The sequence below is a fragment of the Aythya ferina genome (genome assembly GCF_964211825.1).
Source record: "Aythya ferina genome assembly, chromosome: 17".
Classification (NCBI taxonomy): Eukaryota; Metazoa; Chordata; class Aves; order Anseriformes; family Anatidae; genus Aythya; species Aythya ferina.
Window position 1 is genome coordinate 2,166,299 of NC_140316.1, and position 22,069 is coordinate 2,188,367.

The 22,069-nt window shown below is 36.7% G+C and overlaps 1 long non-coding RNA gene across 9 annotated transcripts in view; it reads left to right on the forward strand.

Moving 5' to 3' along the window:
- LOC311420611 overlaps positions 1-22,069 on the forward strand; it is a 130,696-nt gene that overhangs the window by 16,309 nt on the left and 92,318 nt on the right. Inside the window, exon 3 of one of the 9 annotated variants that reach the window (XR_014684420.1) lies at positions 14,791-15,178. The exons of the other annotated variants lie outside the window; for them this stretch is intronic. This is a non-coding gene — a long non-coding RNA (uncharacterized lncRNA). Of the gene's footprint in view, positions 1-14,790; positions 15,179-22,069 lie in introns of those variants that run through there. 9 annotated transcript variants of the gene reach the window in all.

The window sequence follows — 22,069 nt, forward strand, 5'->3', positions numbered from 1 at the left end:
TTTATAGCTGGGACTGTACTTGGAGGCAGCTCTACTGGGAGTTCTAACTACTGAGAAAATATAAAGAAATATGTGAAAAGATGTAAAAGGTTATTAGTGTACAAATAAGATTTTGTTTTTAAATTATCTCTATCTTATCTGTTATACATCTACATCTACATCTGTTGTGTAATGCTATTTCAGTTTTTCTCTAATATTGAATCTAAATTGTCTACCAAATGAGAACTGCAATTGCATTACACAATTAGGATTAGATGCCAAGCTATGATTAGTTTCATTCCTCTATGATAAAAAGGGTTAAAAAAAAATAAAATAAATGGAGGTTGGAGGGACTGAATCTTCCAATTAGCTGTGCAGTGTTCATTGCAATTGACATCAGAGGGAGTAGAAATAACTTGAAAACAACGTTTTTTTTGTAGTATTTTCCTTACAGAGAGAACTTAGAAAGAAGCTGCTGTTAAGTAGTTGTGTTTTTTTGTTTTTTTCTCCTGTGGAGCCCTGTATGATCCACAGTCAGAGTTAATAGATTAAGGAACTAACAGGAATCCAGTGAGGAAAAACACAATTTGTGGATCCCAGTTGGGTTGTACATATATCTAGATTGTGTGCTCCTCTCCCCTGTCATAAATGCAGAAATAATAAATAAATAAATAAATAAATGTGTGGTTTGATGAAAGAAATGAAATGCAAAGTGAGGGATTATTTCTGTTGTTGTTACAAGCAGATTTAATTTTTTTGTGTGTGTGTTATTGTTAAGTTTTGTTTGGTTGGTTTTGGCTAATGGCATTGTAGTACACGCATCAGGCCACGGGGTGGAGATAAATTTGTTAGAATTAGGTTTTCTGATACGTACATTTTCAAGGGGTTTAGTCACCGTGGTGGCAAGTATATTTAAGAATGGCTTTTCTGTTTGAAGTAAGATAATGATTGTATACTTGTTAGTGCAGAGGTTTTCGTGTTCCTTTGTAGCTGAGGGGTGAAAAAGGATATGCACAAATACCATTTGTCCACCAAAGCTGAAATAGTATGCAGATTCAAAAAACAATCCCAATTTTTATGATCATGATAGAAATATTCATGACCATTCAGAGACTTTAATTAGCATAGTATTTAAGATATTATCTAAAATACTCAGGTTTGGGTTCCTGCCCTAAGACTGAATGTTTTTCCTTTAAGATAGATTGGTCTCCTAATAACTAAGCTGCTAAAAAGATAGGTCATTGCTTGATTCTGATTTCAGAAAGCTTCCTGAAATATTTTTGCAGCAAACAAAAGAATGACTTGGGGACTGAAGAAATAGCTTCAATTTTTATACATCAATGTGATATACCAAGAAAAAAAGGAAAACATTTCAGGCATGCGAGAGTTTCTTCAGAGTGTCTTTCAGAGGTTTGGATTTGTAGGACAGAAAACTTGCATACTCTTCCCCAGTGTGCTTGTAGCATTAAGACTATCACAAATATGATATAATTATTTCTTAATACATATTTTGAAAAAGTTGTTTTTACATACGCTTTGTATTGAACATTTCATCAAAATTTATGAAGGCCAGTATGATTAGCCCTGGGTGCCCTGTTGCAGTTTGTCTTCTACATTTGTCTTCTCTTCTGACTCGCATAATCTTCTTTGTCTAAAAAGTCAGTATATGACTCTTCTCTTCTGGAATGCAATTGTGTGCAAAAAAAAAAAAGGATTTTTATTATACGTTCATACAGAGGTGCTATATTGTGTATGTTCTGAGTTAGATCTTGAATGCAGTGCAACATTTAATAACTGTTTGTTTGGCAAGGCAGCTCTGAATTTGTCACTACAGTACATGAAACATCATCTAAATATAATGTTCTTTTCCCTCCGGTCAGCTTAATTCATGTGATATTTCAGACCAAAATATCTGTATATTTTTAGCAGCCTCTTATGGCGAAGTAATGCCCCTGAGAAGACACCTACGTAGAAGATGTCTGTTTTTTCTTGGAAGCCACACACATGTAACTTATCTATGGTTGCACCCGCAACATGACAAGCATAATTTTGATGCAGAGGAGTTTTATAGTCATGATAATACGGAATTATTTGTACCTCTGAAATTGACAGCTTGGTACTGACAGTAGATATGTGGTTGAATAGCCTTTAAGATACAGACATTATAGTGCTTCAGTTATTATTTCTTGTTATTTCAGTAGAGGAATGACAATTAACTAGTGTTCTGTTCTAGGATTTCATGTACTTTCTTCAGAGTAGGTCAAATTTATAGCTAATAAGGATTGTAATTTTTTCATCGTGTGCCTACATCTAATTTTGGTTCATGTGAACTTGGCTCTTTGGAATTTTCATGCTGACACTAACCCACGTATTATATATATACTAATCAGCATGAACTCTTGATACTGAATCACCATTGATCTGGCCAGTATCTAGTAGACTGCAAGTGGAGCCCATACACTTGACAGCTGTGGCTATCTTAGAGCACTGAAATAGTAATCTGCAGTGAAATTCACTGGGCAAGCAATTTACAGTGCTCTTGATGCCAATTGAAGGCAATTGTGCAGAAATAGTATGAGTTTTGCAAATTCCAGTGCAACATGCAGTGCTCTTTGTAATTTCTCTTGCACCAGATATGGTACAATGGAAGCTGATCTGGAAGGAAAGTTTCTCTATTATATAGGAGTGGTTGAGGAAACAGGAAGTATAATTATCCTGAGGTATGAGAAAACTGGTGCACCTTTACTTCTAAAAGGCAAATGATAGAGAGATTCTCTGATTCGAAAACTGATGCCATTTTGCTCATGTGGTCGGAGTGGTATATGAGGACCACAGAGTGATGAGATTGCCACAATTTAGAGAGCAAATGATCTTTAAATACATAAAAGACTGGCAAAGAGAAAGGGGTTAGTCTCTTCTTTACCCCCTTACAGACACAATGAACAGTAACAGACGTGGGTTACATCAGACAAGATCCAAGTCAGATGTTAAGAAACACTTTCTGATGAAAGTAAAGTGAAGCATTAGAATAGATTTCCTGGGGAAACTGGAGTGTCTCCAATGTTAAAGGTCATGAAATATAGGTAGATAAACATCTGTCTTGAGTGACCTAAATCAAGCTGATTCTCTGGAAGAGCTAAGGGCCTAGATGACCCCTGTGGATCCTTCCAGCTGTAATATTTTATGGAGGTGGTTGTGAGCAGATTCCAAACAGGTTTCACCTGATTAAATGGAAATGACCCTTCCTTGCAAACTTTGGTGCTCAGTTCTTTAAGGGTTTACTAGTGTAACCACTCATGTATGCAAAGCAAGAAGTTCATGGGTTTTTGTGTTTTTTTATCCCTCTTGCATTCCAAGCATCTGCTTACCTTATACTTGATGGACTTTGTCCATATCCTTTCTCTGCTTCCAAGCTCCCTTTCGTCTTACTGCTTTTCATGCGCTTTATCTGGTACACACTAGTCCCTTTTATCAAAGGACTTTCACACCTGAGGCCTCCAGTCACATACTTGGAGTAAAGTAACAGCTTAAAAGAAAATCCTCTCAAATCCTGAGGCCAAACACTGTAACAAACATATCTTCTCAAGGGATCAGTTTCCAAATGTGCTTTTGAACCTAAATCCCAGCAGGCATTTGGCTTTAAGTGTGTGATAGGGCTTTATTTATTTATTTATTTATTGTAGAGACATTCCACCTCCATTGTTTCCCCCTCAATATGTGCTATTTAAACCTGTACCTCTGGTGGATTCTACCATTGAAGTGTAGATTAGCGGAGAGCTGCTGTGTGGTGAAACATTGCAGGACAAAAGATGTATCAAAATAAAATGTTAGGGGAAAGTGTCAGTTACTGGGAGAAGGTATCTCATGTTCTGGGAGGGAGGGTTGAGGGGAAGGAGAGAAGGTAAATCGCTGGTTTGAATCAACATTTCTTTGGAAATACGCTCTGTGTGGGCAAGGGTTGAATTAAGAGGATTTTAAAAATGTGAATGATTATTAACATCTTTGTAAAATATTCTACAAGGTGTGTCATAAACTACTTCAAGGTGCAGAACAGATCTCATATAGTGTGGTCACACCAGAGATAATTTTAAATAGTGTGTGAATTCTGCAGGTCATTGTGCAAACTGCTACCTGCAAAATACATGTATAGCGCATGCCTTTGGAGACAGTGTACTTCATTGTGTGTAAAATGATTGCTTGTGCTTGCAGAGGAATATTAGCACATTCAAGAGCCTGTTCAGACATGCAGTTTTGCAGCTTGCAATTAGTTGTTGGCTTCTCTTTTTTTGTGGATACTATTGCTTGGGACGTTTAGCCCTGTGTGAGCTCAATGGCTGGTTGTTTATGTATCACAGTTGTTTCAGTCCATGCTGAGTATTGCCAAACTATAGAACAAGACCAACCCCACCTAGAGCAGCACAGTTCCCTGAGGACAGGGCTATGTACTGGGTAAGGCCTGATTCTAATCTTGCTCGTCAGCTTCCTCTGCTGACAGTTCATTTTCAGGTGACTATGTACTGTAATACCATGGTTCACGTTCTTCTTTCTCTCAGTTAAGCACAGTCACATTATGTTGTTATTCTTGTTTGAGGAAAGATACCAAGTAATCATAACGTGAAGTCTTAATTTAAAGAATGGTTGCACAGTTTTTCTTTTTTTTTCTTGGGGGGGGGGGGGGGGGGGTTGTGAGGCAGGATTGTTATGCCTTGTAAATCAAAGCCACTCCAGACTCCAGAACTACAGTATCATCTCATACTCCCTTATTCTAGTAAATGAGTAAATGTCTTTTCATTCCTTCTTTCTCTCTGAGTTTTAAAGGGTTCGATTTTTTATGCTTTGGAACTTAAAGTACTAAGCATTCTCAGTTCTCCCCTTTCTCTGAAAATTCCTTTATTCTCATTTTAATGAGAAGATAAAGGGGAATTGTCAGTAGAGACAAAAATTAGAAAGTCCAGGTCAGTAATTCTATGTAAATCTATCCCTCCAAATACCACTTCTCCGTTCAACTTAAATACCCTTTGACACTTTCCAGACCCCTGACGTAATTTTGTTGCTCTGTATTCTGTTGCTCCACGTCTTGATGAAGGTGAGTATTTGGTGAAAATCTTAGACATCTGTACATTGTAAGACCAAAATAACCCTTAAGATTTGTTTCTTAAAAAAAGATACATTTTTAAGATTTTTCTTTAAATTTAAAATTTTAAGAAAATATGCTACTTCACTGTCTTGTGTCAGAGATGTCATAAACACATGGGATTGTTACTCTTTTGGTCTGTTCATTTTCATTCCTTTGGTCTTGTCAAGCAGTATGAGCATGTCCCCAGAGAAGATATCCTCCCAGTGTCTCTTTCAAGTAGAACAGTTCCATTATTCCCTTTTGCAGATTAAGATTTTTTGAAACTGCAACTAAGAAGGGTAAGTTTTGAAACAAGTGAAGTGAAAAACTCTTACAGAAATCAGTAGAAGAATAAATCCTTCTATCTGCTGCTGGTTATCTTTTGGTGAAAAACATTAATCCTACAAGAAGACTAAAAATGTAGATAAAAATTTACCATGTAAATTGTAGAATGCTCTGAAAGGGGTTACTTTCAAAGCTTTGTACTTACAAAAATACCGAAAATAGTTTGGACTCTTGTAGGGGAAGATCATCTGGAAAAATATGTATACACGTATGTAAACATTCTTGGTATTATCAATGTTGCTACGCATTTGCAGATGAATCCTGCAATATATAGATTATGCAGTGGCTGTTTGTCTAGGAATTTGAGATGTTTGACAAGATTTCATATTGAGAGTAAAAGCATTTTTAAGGTAGATTATCAGCTAACTTGTAGTTTATTGGTTATGCAAGAACACAGGCACTTAAGCATTTATTTATTTATTTTTTGGGGGGGAGGGGAATTTTCTTTATATCCCAATTTTTGCAGATGAAAGTCCTAAAAGTAAGAATTTGCTATTGTAAATTTGTCCCAAGATGGTATTTCCTTGATTCATTCAGTGTTTCAAGAAATAGGTAGGATTTTTCAAAGTGCCCAGTATGCTTTTGGAAGAAAAACAGGAGTGTATTTAAGAACCATTCATGCAACTCTTCCCAGAGAGCATCTTCTATATTCCCCATCTGCTGTATTCCTGGACAGTACATTTGCATTGCACTTAACTCCCACACTGCTACAAAAAAAAAAAAAAAATATATATATATATATATACAGCCATTTCATGTGTGAAGTATAAAATTTCCAAATTTGTATTAGGAATGATTAAAAGTTGATGTAATATGATAAACAGAAGGTGGCAAGGTTTTATGTGTTACAGGGAGATCTACAGTTTCTTTACATTGGTGATTAGATGTGTCCTTTTTAATGCGTTAGCTACTTTCATGGACTCTTCATGAAGTATAATTTTACATAAGAGTATTATAAAAAAATTCTCCGCAACTCACAAAGTTATATCAGCAGATTTTATGGATGGAAGAGGAAAGAAATGATGAGGTCTTAACTGTGACTGATGCCTGATGGGTATGACAGTTACCTGAGATGAGTTCTGCTAAATGGCAGCAGAACATCCACTAAATGAAGAGTGTTGGGAAAAACATGTTAAATACATATCACTTTTTATCAATATGTAATTGTGACCACAGAGGAGCAGTGTTATCAGTCTAACATTCTCTATAGCTGAAGAATATATCCCACGGTTGATATTGACATGTGAATGATTTTTACAAGATTATTTTTAAAAATAATAGTAATAAAAAGATTTATCAAATACTTATGTTAATTTTCTTACTGTTCACATAAGCTAAATACACATTGGGGAATTTCATCTAACAGTAGTCAAGCATACAAATGCCATAGCAGTTAGGGATATAAATGCCAGAATGATCTTTCATTCTGAATATATATATTTTTTTACTTACTGGAAGTCTGTCTCTTATCAGAGAATTTGAAAATACTGTACTCTTCTGTGGGCTGTTATAGTGACATGATTTCAGATAAAGTTGATGTAAATTCTAATAATCCACCAAACATGCCCTTAATCCGTATTTTGTGTTGATAGCCTAGTTCACATATTCCTTAGATTAGGAGCTCATCTTCTTATCTTTTCAGAAACTAATGGCATGGTCCTTTTAACAAGGTAAATTCTTATCTTGCTTAGATGGCATCTCCTGGCTGTATAGCCCATTCTGCCCTAAACTATTCGAGTTTAATGTCATTGTATTTATAATGATGTTCCCTGCCCTTATCCCACATTCCTTTTCCTGCTGTCCTTTCCTTGATGTAGGTCATTTTGTTGTCATACAGACCATGCGCCAAATGTTCAGTCTGTGATGATTATTTTAGATCAAAGGTTATTTTCTATTGACATTGCTAAAAAGGTAGGAGTTTTTGTTTTTGTTTTCGTTTTTTTTTTTTTTTTTCTGTTGGTTCTACCATGAAAATAGCCATAAAGAAGCAGAAAGAGGTGAATTCTGTAAGTGATGGAATTTTTTTTGCTCTTGTTGGCCTGCTCTTATTAACGATTTTAAAGACAGAGAAAAGAGACAAATAGATGGGGTGGGATTTTTTGTCATACCATATCTCCATTAAAAGAAAACAAAATGAACTCATTGAATCAGCAAAAAGGTCAGCAAGTGTTCGTGGGGGTCCAGGAACTTCGTATGAATTGACTTCATCAGATTTTTGAGTTTCTTTCAGAAACTCAAGAGTTTTCACTTAGAGGTGAAAGTTTCTGAAAGTTTCTCATTGCTCCAATGAGACTAACTTTTTTCACTTGAATTGTTTATTTGATTAATATAATTAGGTTAAATGTGTTTTAACTACTTTCTTGCCAAAGCTGATGAAGGGACTGTGGGCCCATATCTGTATTTTCCAGTCAGCAGATCCAGTAAAAGATACTATGACTCCCTGCAAGCCTTGTATTGGCTGCTCTTTGTGGTGGTAACAATTTGATATGATATCAATAGCTATTTCTCTTGTTTGCTATGCCTTTCAACCAGAGAGCCTTCTAGTGTAGGCTAACCAGACAGCACACCCACAATCTGGAGCCTACAAGAGCCCATGCTGCCACTAACCACCAGTGAAAAGGTCACGCATGGAATCCAGAGAAATCGATACTGCCCTGGCAGTATAATAAAAAGGAGGACAAGCAGGAGAAAAGACAGGAGGAGAGGAGAGCTGTATTTATTGTAATGGATGCATATGAATTGATGCATATGAAATCATTTTTAACAAGAACCTCCTCCTTGTCTTCTCCCACATCCATCCAGCCACTATTCTTTACTGAGTGGAATAAGTTTATATGGAAAAAGTTTCAGCCAGGCACAAATATTCTTCCATTATAAAATAGAAGCTATGTATTTCCTATATTTAGGAATTATTTTCTCTTATGTCAAACAGGGAACAGTCACCCTGCTCTCCCTTAGAAAGGAAAAGTTTCAGGTTAAATTATAATCTTTTAGAAACCTAGGAACAATTGAAAACAGGAAATTACAATGGAAATCATTCCAGACTTACTAGTACAATGTATCAGAAACTCAATTATGGTTCTGATAAGCAAAGCTGTTTTGAAGTCATTGAGCCATATCCAGTTACCACAGATAAGACTGTCATTCAAAATCCTCGTGGATTAAATCCAACCTCTGGACACTGGCTTAGTGATTACCACCAATTTACAATATTGATATTAATATTGACAGCTCCTAGGGTCTGCAGTTAGTGATCAGGAGACGATACTAATTAGATGACAGAATACATATTTTAAAGTACAGTTTCAGAATTTAATTTGATACCAGAAAAAAAAAAAAAAGAAAAAAAAAAGAAAAATCATATACTTTTTTTTTTTTTTTTAATACACTGCAATAACAAGAGATGGAGAAGAAACTACAGAACGGCAGCACATGCCGAGCTTGCAGGCAGGAAAGATCACTTGCCTCTAGCTGTTGAATGGCATTAAGGTGTCACAATGCCTGGGGTAAGCTGCCAGGGAAAGGAGCAAGAAGCTTTGCCACCTTTTGATTTCTCCATTTGTTATGTGCCATCCATTTATGTTAGTCCTAGGATACTTTGATTGGAATCAGAAGCTGCCATGTGAACAGTGGAGATATTGTGTATAGAAACTTGTTTAGCTTTTCTTCACATACAGCAGTATCTACGTTCTTCAAGAAATCCTCTAATTCAGAGAAATTTTACAGTGACATCTAGACTTAGTATAGTAGAAAGCACTTCAGATCCTTTAAATTTTTTGTACCTTCCGTATATAAAATAAATCTAATTTTAAAAACCTACATTTCTTTTCAGCCATAGTTCCTTTGTACAAAATCTCTGTATGTGGAATGTAAGGGTTAGACTTATTGCACCCACTTCACACCTGTTTGATTTGCTGAGCATTCCTTAGTGCTTTACAGAGCCAAATAAAGGGCTAAGTTATTGCAGCTCCATGTGAAAGGTCAAGAGAGAAAAAAAAAATCTGTGAAGAGAATTGGGACAACTTTATTCTTGAGCTCAGCTTTGCTTTCTTGAATTTGTATTTTGTAAAAAATACCTTATCCTGCTTCTATTTACTTTTCTTATATGATGTCGTAAGTATGTGCACAGTGTAAGGAGTCCTTACTTTTAACTTTCCTTTAACAACAACATAGAAACAGAAACTAAGTTAAGATGGTAAAGTTGCTTGACTAGCTGCATTTTAAGTCCACTTAATATTGCTGTGTAGAATAAATGAAAGGTGATAATACTCCGAACATGAGAACAATACTGTCTTGTCAGAGAAAGAGAATATTTATGGATGAGTTGGTATGGGGAGCTGAGATTGCTCTCAATTTGTGGTGAAATGTAGGATTTCTGTTTCAGTTATTAAGAAACGGTCCTCAAGCACAGAGAAGTAAAAACAAGACTGAAAATGAAGGCTGAAGCTTTTGCTTGGTTCTGTGGTTTCTGTAAGGCTTACAGGGCTGGCCCCCATTACTAAAGATTCCTGGAATGATCAGAAATTGAGCAATGATGAGACAGCTGTGTTTCTCTCTCCCTTTTCCTTGATGTCACTGTGTGGAGAGGTTAGCTATCCACTTTAAGCATTTCCATCATTCTGTCATCGAATGTCTCTTTAAAGGAAAGAGTTTAAGTAGTTCTGATGTTATCATACATGGGAGAGCTATGTAACAGCACAGGCAGCATACTGAGAAATATTTTCACATCACCTTGCTTTAGGCAGGTTATTACCAATTTGCAGGAAGAGCTCCGTTAGAGCCAAGTATGGGATCATTAGGGTGATGATGTGGTCCAGCAGGTAAAGCTTTGGGTGGATATCAGGAACCAGGATTCTGTTCCTCATTTGGTTACTGACCCGTAAAGTAATCTTGGTCAAATGACTCTACATCTCCTTCTGCCTCTGTAGCTCCAAACGTCTATCTGCTATTTGGATGAAAGGAGGTGGTAAGAGGGAGGTTGCGCTATGCTAGGAATAATTATCACAGAACAAATACATTATTTGCTAGAACAAAATATTCTCAGAAATACATTTTCAAAAAAATCTTAGGCCGGTTTTTGACTATAATTAAAACTGAGAGTTTCTGTCTCAGAACACCTGAAGTCTAAATACACAGATGAAAGGGAATGTGGAGGAGGTAGAGAAATAAAGCAGCCTGTTTCAAGGCTTATAGCAAGTCAGTGGTGATAAGGATTCTTGCTTCTCTAACTTCATCAGCTGTTCATAATTATTTTTTCTTCTGGACTCTACCTCGTTACTTTGGTTCAAACTCCATGTTGTACTAATAATACATAATGGTATAATATGACAGATTTACTTTGTCCTCTAGAGAAGCTACTACAAAAAAGTAGCATCTTTAAACAGATGATAATTTATCTTTGGTTGTTGGATTCTTTTATTCTCTACTTACTAAATATTGTTCATTAAAATATATAAGGACTACTTAACACCTTTTATCTGAGAATACTGAGGAATGTGATAAGTATCAATTAAACTGCAAATCACACTTGATAAGTAGCTGATAATTATCCCCATTTTATAACTGGGACAATAAAGCAGGGATGGAATTGTTTAATTTCCAAGTTTTTTCTCTGACTGGTTTGCTAGCACCATAACAGCTGAGTGTCCAGCCCTGAAATTCTGACTGGTCTTATGGTAATGCATACATCTGAGAGGAAGCAGTGGTCAATACTTCAGATGACTTGATAACCTGTTGCATGCTATTACAGTGGAATACAGGCTTTTGTAAGAGGTTTAATGTTCCATTGAATTTTGCGTTGGTCTGTAAAGTAAATTCAGCTTCAGATAAGGAGCTGAAGGCATGGCACTTAATCACTTACAATATGCAATTATACTAGCTTTGGCAGTTTATGTAAAGATAGTCTTGCTTATTGCATTTGTTCATGAAGATATCTTCAACAATGTTCATGTCTCATATCTTTAAGAATATTCATGAAGGTATCTTTCATTTGCTGGAAGCACTGATATGGCAAAGAACTAATCTGTGTTTCTGTTGTTAAATATCAAGAATATCTTCTGCAAGTAAAAACCTTCCAAGCTGCTAGGCAGCTCTTGAGACACTGTCTGTGTGACAAATGAGACTAAAAGGGTCTTCAACTGCCTCTTCCTGCTTCAGTGTTATATGTTGTGTTCACTGTCTAAGATCATCTTTTAGAAATCAGGAGAGAAAACTCAAATTCCAGATGATTTCAGGTTGTAATAGGTCTTCAGTTCAGTGCAATCTTATTTGTGTATGGATATCTGCACACTGACTAATCAAAACAAGCTCTGATAAAAATGCTTCCTAGTTCCAGTAACAACAAAAGGTCCTGGAAAATTACTCAAGGCTAAAGTACCAATTATAGAAGTCCTAATTTTTAAAGCAATGACTTGAATAATTCTGTTCCCCTTTCCCCCCTTCTTCCTCCTACAGGAGCAGCCGTCTTCCAGCTGCCTGATATTGTGTAAAAAAGACAGGGTCATCTAGATGTCACTTCTTTGCTGGGTTACTTAGCTCGTTTGCACGCTCCTTGAGGTTGCTAGGGTTTGGCATTTGGATTTTACCAATGTGCTAATTACAAAGGAATTTCAATATCTCCAACAGTTGGCTTTCTGACAGATTTCATTGTTACAGCTGTGATATGTAATCATTGAAAGATTTGCCTGCTTCATAGTCTACCTCTGTATCAGTCTATATTCTGGTCAGAATACCCTGCAAATTGTCCTTTAAAAAATTTACTAATGTACATTGTAAAACTCACTAATGATGAAATACGGAAAGTGAGGGTCTTGCATCAAATAATTTCTTAGAGTCTGAAATATTGAACAAATTCTAGCAGGCAAGATGAAAAAACAGTCCCACAGCCATCTTTCTACGGTTTAGAAAAGAATAATAAGCTTTTCTTTTGTTTTTCTTCTCTCAAAATCTCCAATATTTTGAGATCTGTTATATATGGAGTGGATTTATGTATAATTTAGGATTTGTGAATTAAGGTCTCAGTTGAACAAATGCACTGTTTATCGGTGCAGTTTCTATGATTATTTATATATAGAGCTGGTGATTTTTTTCTATTGTATCATTATCATATGTGCATAGGCCTTAGGTCTGTACGCCTTGTACATGTGACTCCTTTTATTTGCAATATTAATCTCTTGATTTTGAGATGATTACCCCCCATGAGTAAAATTCAGTTCATGTCAGGTGCACAAATCTGAGAAGGTTTGCAAAAGTTTTTATTGAATATAAGAAAAACTGAAGGGTTTTTGCAATAAAGATTTTTTATGAAGTACATAAAGCAGGCTTTGACAATAATTTCCAAAACTGCTGTTAAATTCTCCACCAGATCCAACTACTAGATGTGGTAGCTTCAGGATTAGACCTTTGTCGGCAGGAAACATTGATCTCCTTTGTACACTACTACCAGTAGACTGTTCATGAATGTACATGTTAAAAGATTAAATTTTCTTGGCAAGCAAAGTAGCCCAGGGGTTAAAAACATGCCTCTCAAAACATCTGCATGCTGGTGTCCTTCAAGTTTCAGCATGCTATCTTCAGGATTATGCTACAGATTAAAGAGTTTTATTTTCCCATCAAAGTTCTATAACTAGAATCTTTTGAAATAGGAAACATGATCTATTTTGCTGACTGCTTTGGGGGATTTCTTCCTCTTTTAAGAGGGTTGAAAATTAAAGTTCTTTAACATCCACTTTAAATTGACACTCAATATCCAGTAAATCAAAATAACATTATAAATTTGACCTGTGGAAATCAAGATTAGTTCTAATGTTCGCTATCCTAATGCAAATTAGATTTCCTGTCTACAGAGTGACAATTTCAGAGATATTACTAATGTGTATTTTGACATCCTACAAACTGGAACAAGGTTTTGGCTAATGAAAGAGTGTTTAGTTAATGCCTGTCAGTTCATACAGCAAATATGCTATGCATTATTAGTTTAATTTCCCTTCTGTTTCACTATGTGAAGCTATAAGATTTATACTTCTCCTTGCAATGAGAAAAATGCAATGCCCATTCATGTATCTCTGATACTTTTTCTTTAGCTTCCTAACTTCTTAAATTTTAAATGTAGCAAGAAGAAATAATTTAGGAGTGACATAGCTTTTCTTTTTTTTTTTAATTAAAAAAGGATAGTCAGAAGCTTAAAAATCTAGATTGTGAATCAAAAAAGTGGTATATCAAGCAAGCTGCGGAGATCTTGGGAAATATTTTTACCTGTCTTCATGTGCCATTCATCTATGGTATCTACCTTCAGTTCTTCACCAGCAGCCGGATTCTCCAGCTTGCAGATAAATGGAATTGCAGGTACTGAGCTGCTCAAACCAGCTCTGAACTGACTCTATCCTAGAAGGGCTTATTAGCTCAGACAGTGTGATATGAATGCAGATGCACAGATGCTGCTGTCAGCCCAGATCTCGGTTCATGTGAGGCTGGGCCCAAGCCATGAAACCTACCCAGATATTAAGCCAGTTTGGGTGTGTCTGTGCCATGTATCTGGAACCAGTAGGTTTGGGAAGCTTGGTGTATGTACATCTGAGCTGCCTTTGGGCATTTGCCTGTCACTATGCCTAAGCCTGCAAACATTCCCGGAAGCAGCTGTACTGCAGGGCTGGGTACAGCACACAGACTGGCCTTTCGAGAACTTTCCCCGTCTGGAAGTGGTGTTGTCCTGATATTTCCATTGCTTGGAACATCATAACCACACATTGCTCTGAATATGGAGAGTATATTTTATTTAGATTGCAGACTCTGGAGTGAGGCTTCTTGTATATTCTGGCAGTGCAGAGTAGTATAGTAACACAACAGCTCCTTGAATATGGAATGGACCCTTGTGCTACTGTAATACTGGTAGTATTTTAGAAAGACATTTTCATATATTTGCACTACAATTATAATTATGAAAATAATTGTAATAACAGAATTCCTTGAGGGCAAACAAGTAAGAAAAGGGTTTGCCTTGTTAATAAGGGGAAAAAGGAAAAATAAAAATAAAAAGAAAATACTATTTTGAAAAACTTTAGCACCATGTTCTGCTAAAAAAAAAAAAAAAAAAGTGTGCTTGGAAGTATGCTTATTTTAAAACCAAGCACATAAATATCAGATTTATGATACAGAGAGACATGCGAGTTGGTGCAGGACATTTTGACATGAATATTTTGTGTGCTGGCACTAAAAAGACCATTTACTGATCCAGATCTCAGGCTATTTTAGAAAACGTGCAATTAAAAGGGGTGTGTGGTGGTGGGGGAGGTGGAACTGGAACTGCTGTAGTGGAATCACTCTAACTCAGGTTGCTAACCTACTTTTGAAAGGTGGAGTAATTTACTGCTGTATGGCCATCAGCTCACTGATGAAGCTAGAAGTAAGAACTATGAAGACTTCAAAAAAGATAACTTAGTAGTGTTACTTCCCTGATACCATGAACTGAGAAGGAACAACTCTTTACAGTGAAGAAGGAGCAAATGTGCAGCCTTGTGAGCCCTTTCATGGAGTGATACGAGATACATCAGTACCATGTTATCAGCGAAGGCTGCTGAGAATGAACAGGGTTGCCAGTGTCTGTTTTGGACGATACTCACTGTATTTAATTACCGCTGTAAGTTGTGCCCTGGTACACAGACCACACCCTTATCACTGTCCTTTCCTGAGAATTGCCTATACTATTATGAAACAAAATAAAAAAGGTTTAATATGATGAAATATTTTTGCCTTGGATACTGTAATTGTTCTGTTACACGTAGAGATCTCTGTATATCAGATATAAGTTGGGTCCAGTATATGAGATGGATCTTTAGTTGAGAGTACATTGCTTCAGCTTTGGAGTCAGTGGAGCTAAGCCAGTTTGCACCAAGTCAGGATTTAGCTCTCACACTTCTAGTAGATATTGAATTGATTGCAGATAAATTTGAACTGCTAGAGGACTACTGGCTTACCAAAGATGCTTGTTAGGAATATGTTTTATGGTACAAGCTAGAGAGAAGAGAACATCAATTTTTTGTGCAAATACTGAAAAATACCAAGCAGTATTGAATATTATCAGTAGGAAATGTTTTGTAATAGAAATGCAGAGAAAGTAAAGCAAATACCTCACATTGGTTGGTATAGATAAATTACTGGCTAAGAGGAAAAATTGTGTGCCAATCTGCTGATGAAAATGGTAAATGAAATGAAGCATAGGAAAACTGTAGTGTAAATATTCAGAAACTCATGGTAACTGGGTGTTTCAGTGGTATAGGTGATTAGCCCCTCCTAAAACCAATCCCTACCACTCCATATTTCATCCATCAAATACAAGTTCTGTTGAAAAAAAAAAAAACAAAAAACTATACAGAACAATCTAATGCCAGAAAGACATAGAGAATGATGTAAGAGGTCTTTCCCAGATTTATTTTTAACTCAAGCCAAAAATACAGGTTTGATTCTGTGTGTTGATATAAGTGGGTGTGTATTAACTTCAGGCAGGTTGAGTGACATTTGTAAAGGGCGCAAGTCCAAACTAGATGTCTCAATCCAGCAAAACCATGGGTGCAATAGCTAGGCATGTGGTGGCACGCATGGTTCTCTACCTGATGAGCAGAAGGGGAGAGAGCTTTTCAAAGCAAAAACATCAGGTATTTCTGTATTCTGAAGGCAGCCTGTAGGGTGTGAAACTGGGAAAGGATGGGCATATACAGGGTTTTCTGAATGTGCCCCATTCACATTCCGTTAATTAAAGCATGGACATTCAAGGTCATGAGAAAGTATATTCTTGATGATGTACAGGTACAGATTTGTGAGTCTATTTTGAAATTGCAATATATTTACTGTTCTCATGGGCCCCTAGATTTTAGAAAATTTGAAGGTGAACAAAATATCTTAAGAAATTGCTGCCTTTCCTTTCCCTCTCAACAGGAGACTATGTGCCCATACAGTTACTGGATGCACTGACCTGATGCATACAGCTAGATTAATTTGAAAAGATTTGGTCTCAGAGTCGGCTTGGAAATGATCATTTCTTAATTTCAGAGGTCTTTCAGAGCCACAAATGCTCCATCATAACACCATGGAGTATCAAACCTTTATTTCCCATCAGTAGTAGAGAGGAGACATCATCTTTGCTAAGAATGTACAGGTTTATCTGTGGGGTTTCTGAGGCTGCTTTTGCTGCTGAAATTGAAATAGCCATTAGGATATACATTTCTATTTCTAATACCTTTGTAAGAAAGACATCAGAGCCAATACAGATGCTAAGATTAGAAACAAAATTAAACAGTCTTCTGATTTGTTGTAGTTCACCTTTACTTGACTGTTGAGAGGATAAAGTGGGAATTTAACGCAATTCACTATGCAATTACATCAAAACTTTTCTACCACCTACTGTCTATTTGCTTTATCTTGTGCTTTATCCCAATCATTACAGTTTGGTCTTCAGTACATCTCCTTTTTTAGTTCAAATTTTGCGTAGGATAGAGGTTCTTGTAATAATATACAACAGGTACCTACTGATAAAACAGCAAGAACTCGTGTCATTAGTCCTTCTCAGCAAGAACTCGTGTCATTAGTCCTTCTTTGGTCCTGGTAAAAGCTTTCCACTTTGAGAATAAAAGAGCACTTAATCATAAGCATACGGCTCAACCATCTAACAGAGACTTGGTTCCACCTTAAGTTTGCAAATGCTTTGCCTCCTTCATATTCATCCAAGGTACAAAACTGATAGAATTCAAACCAAACAGTGTCAGAGAAAAAACAATGTCAAAGAACAAAATATGGGAATACTACTAATAATAATAATGATAAAACTGGGATGAAAACCTTTAGGAAAAAAAAAGTGCCTTTTCTCAACCCAACCAAATCATTTTACCTGTGCCTCATTCTGCTCCTCCACAGACTATGGAATTCAAGTACTTCACTGAAGTTGAAAAGAACGAGAGATTATACACGGAGATTAAATGAAAACACACAGATATGCATAAAATCCATTACTATAATTGAAATTTGTCAGAGATGTATCCTCCCCATTCCAGTAGCACCTCTAAATTCTCCCCATTCTCCAGAACTATTTCTTATTCTGCAGGATATAAGAGGCACATTCTTCTCCCAGTTTCTATGAAGCAATAGAAATACTAAAAGGATATTTTCACTGTCAGAGTTTGTTACTGGGCAATGAGATAGACTGCAACTATACCAGCTTAACTCTGATATTAAATTATAGAAGAGATACAGAAATATATTTCAGTAACTGATGAGGAAATAAACTTTTTTTGCAAATTATTTCTGCCTTCTCTGGGAATTTCAGAGCATTTTTTGCTTGTTTTGCAGTCTGCACATAGTACATAGTTGTGTACGCTTTTAAATGGACAAACTGAGAATAATACATGTTTTCTGTGAAATTCCACAGCAGATGAGTAGCAGAGACCGTGACTTCAAATTGTGCTAGTTGTTGAGTAAGGCCCCAGCAGTAGCTCAGTGCAGCATACAGAGCTCCATGACAATCATTGTCCTCTGATGCACACTATGCAGAAGATAGATGTTTCATTTCCCTGCCTTGACATAGCACTATGTTATTCTGTTAAGTAGCCATAATTTATTTTCATACTCATATTATTGCAAGGTATAGAAAAAGGTGAAAATTAAAATAAAAAACAGATACTGATTTGGAAGAAAGAAATATAATTGTTTGCACTACAAAATCCCTAGCATGAAACAATGCAATTTGTCAGGATGGTAATAGGACAATAGCAGCTTCTGCCAAATGACATAAATGGAGAGATGCTGATGTGTAGCAACTACTGTTAATTTCCTATTACAGATTTTTCTGTACCTTTTAACTTCTTACATTCTCTCATGTCTGCAATTTAAGGACTATTAATTATGATAACTAGGTAGATTTTTTTATTGTGTTTTTAAGAAAATAAAATAGTTAGAGACTCATTTTTTATATTATGTATGTTCTGGTTGGCTTTATTTTCTAAAATACAGTTTTCCAGTCATTGTTTTCATGAAAACCCCTCTTTTGTGCATGGGCAGTTTCAGGGGTTATCACCTTTCCTTTTCTTGTTATCCTCTAAGTGGTACTTTCTTTGCTGTGGGCAGTGTAACAACTATGCTCTGCTCTACTTGTCATGTCCCATTTGCTGCCACCCAAATCAAAAGCAAGTGGTTTGGCACATCTCTGAGACAGCTTTTTTTTATTATTATTATTTTATGTGCTGCTTCCTGCTCTTTTCACATTTTTCTCTCTTTTGTCTTTTAAGCCTGAACTGTAGAGATTCTCAGGGACACATTATAACTTTCCTCCCAGGTGAGATCAAAGAAGGTCTGTTAGAGGCCTGGTTGTCTCTTTTTCTCTTAAAAAAAAAAAATAAAAAAAATAAAAGCAAACTTTCCAACATCTGTTACAGCCAACACAGATGTACATACATTGTAGTATGTTTGAGGACTGAAGATAACTTTCTAAAGCTGTTTTCAACACCTTTCCCTGCCCTTGATAGTTTATTTTAAGGGATCTCAATGCGGAAATTGAGTTTGTGGGTTATGGCAGAAGAATCAATGGGGAAGGTTCTTGAAATCTTATTTCCAGCTGCTGTGTTGCTGTTGAGATACTAAAATCTAAAGTACAAAAAAACTGATGTCTGTTTCATTATAAAATATGCAATGGAGTGGAAAATACTTACTGATTTTGGAAATTCCACTGTTAAATTCAGAATAACAGCTCAGTATCTCATAGACGTCTTAACTGGGAAAAGCACAATTTTATGGCTGATTTCCTGAAAGTTTAATCCCATTTTCCTCTTTCCATCATTTTTACTTCCAATTTAAAGATTTTCAGTGTCAAGGTGAGCTCTTTTAGTTAGGAATAGGTAGCAGATATAGGGTTTGCTGATTTTCAGAACCTCCACACTAAATTGGTCCATTCTTCCTATTTATTATTTTTCACATTTTCTTTTGCCATTTTCCTTTTTATTTTTTTCCTTGCTTTCCACTTAACATTCTGATTTCATGTGATTTATTTTTTGTTCCATATGGAATAATTTCTTCCTCAGCAGCCAGCTCTGACCCCTAGTAAGACAAATGTCCCATACCAACATGGCTGAATTAGCAGCTTCCAGTCCCAAATGGAGTCATCAGAAGCATACAGTTGTTTGAGCTTGCCCGTAGTGAGATAACAAGCCAATTTACCTCCCTGCTCACAAAGCTTCCACTGAAGTTGCAGAGGTGTTCAAGAAACTTGAATTAGGTCTATTTTAAGAATATGATTCATAGTTCCTTATATTTGTTTAGATATAAATTCAACAAACAAATGAACACCTATCTCCTGAGTTGACCACTTGTGTCACGTTCCTAAAAGAAGCTTTCGTGGGTGAAATGAATTCTACAACACACCACCTCACATCTACATAAGCTCAAATTGGCTAAACCAGGCTCACTTTAATGCAGCTAAATATCCCTACTGGTTTGTCTGCCGCAGGAGTGTAAAAGGAGAAAATATGCTGAGCAAATACCCCAAAGGATTTACAGTCTGTAACTGAAGAAGTGAATGCACTTTATGACAACTATGCCAATAGATAGAAGAAGGGAAAATATATGTCAGCTAGATATGGAGGTCACTGCTGAGTCTGTAGAATGTTTCTGCAGAGGAAAGAGAAAGGGGAGATGGTGAAACCCTGACTTTGTTGTCAGCATAATTTAGCAGGAGAGAGGGCATGGAGACTGACTTGAGAGGAGATTAAGGGAACCTCCAGGAGAGAGGGTGAGGAGGGGAGGAGGAAATGAAGTAGGAGATGTAATTGTGCCCTCACCTACACAGAGCCTTGAACCAGTATTTGATTTTAGGGCAGAAGAAAATGCAATTGAATGAAAGGATCGGAGAAGGTGGGAAAAGACAGTCAGAGCAGCAAGATCTTAAGAGAGCAACAAAGTCTTGGAGTGGCTTGAGTTGAGGAGGGCAGAGGAGATGGCTACAGTACTATATTTATTTCTTCCCTATCATTAGAGGTCATGTGGGTGGGTGTGTAACGTCATTTCTCTTAGAGCTTCTCTTCAAAACTCCATCCTTGACTAGTAGCATTTGTCTGACTTCCATGTAAGATCAATAACAAAAACAAGTGCCTGCTGGACTTCATAAAATCTCAGGAACATCTCTTTTGGAAGGGTCAAAACTCTGCTAGGGAAAGACAGGATAGGAGTGTGACTTCAATTTTTTGTTCTGTTGTTCCTCTGTAGGAGTGCAGCAGCGAAAGGGGTGTTAGTTTGGTGACTGAAAGTCTGGAGATGAAGGGGAGTCTTTTTTCCTATGTATGTTGCTTCATCTGGTAAATATGTTGTTTTTATTAGGCATGTTGCATGGTTGTCCACTTTCAGAAAGGCACAAAATAGCTAAAGCCAGAATACCTTGCAGAAATTCCAAGGGAATTCTTCTAATTTTGGAGAAAATTGTAGTAGCTGGACAGTATGGATGAAGTGGTGGTAACTGTGGGGTGCATTGTGTTACTTGAGAACCTTTTGTCATTCTGGAGACTTTGGGGTAACAGACTTCATAGCTACAGTTCACTCAATGCAGAAAGTCAGAGTAGCTGCGATGTAGACTGGTTATCAGTATTTTTTCTACTATGTTACCAAAATGTGCATAACAAAACTGCAAATTGTAGCTTCCCAGCTTAGAAATACAGATGATGTTTTGAAGGAGAACGTACTGTGTGAATTCCTCGCTCCACTTTATACTTCTTCCCTTTCCCTGCGCCCCCCCAACCTCTCCCCAGCCCCAATGTGGACTCGTACAATTTTTTATTTGAGACTTCTTTGCCACATTATACCTCAGACTGCATCAGACAATTACTTCAAAGTTTTCTTTTGTGCACTACACTACATTTGTTTGTTTGTTTGTTCTGCAGCCAAATGCAAAACTTTCTCCAGCTGAGATTAGTTTAATTGAGGATCATCCTCCTGAACCCTCTTTGGAGATTCTGAAATTGTGCACTTCTATACACAGGGAATATAAGGTCAGACAGCACAAAAGTTGTTTGCTTGCTTGTTTGTTTGTATACTGCTTTTTCTAGGCATCTAACAAAAATTGGATATTATTTTATTCAATATTGAGTTACCTGATCAGAGTATCCTGTCAGTCTGAAAAGGAAAATGAATGGTAGCAGTACCTTCAGTTTCAGCCTCTTCCTTGATGTACCCCAAAGGTTCCCTATAGAATACCTGTGGTAACTACTTTAATAACATTTCTGGCTAATCTGTTAGTGAGATGGGCAGGGATCACCATCATACTGGTTCTGGGAGAGAATGCAGTGAAGCCAGTTTTGCATGTCTTCTGTTTGAAGCTGATGGAATATAGATAACCAAATTTTGCTCTGTTTCTGAATGTTTCTGAATTCTTACCCACATTATTTCCCTGAATTCTTACCTGTATAAAGACAGTAGGGTTTACCTTGTGTATACCTAAGAACAGAATTTGGCTTCAAAACTTTTCAGACACACCTCTAGATCTTTTCCCTTGATATTAGTCTCCATGTGGCTGGCTGTTAGGGAGATGATGGTTCATGGAAAAGGAGAGCCAGGATTCCTGGGTGGGTGGTCTCACAATAGCCAGAAGAAACCAAATATTAC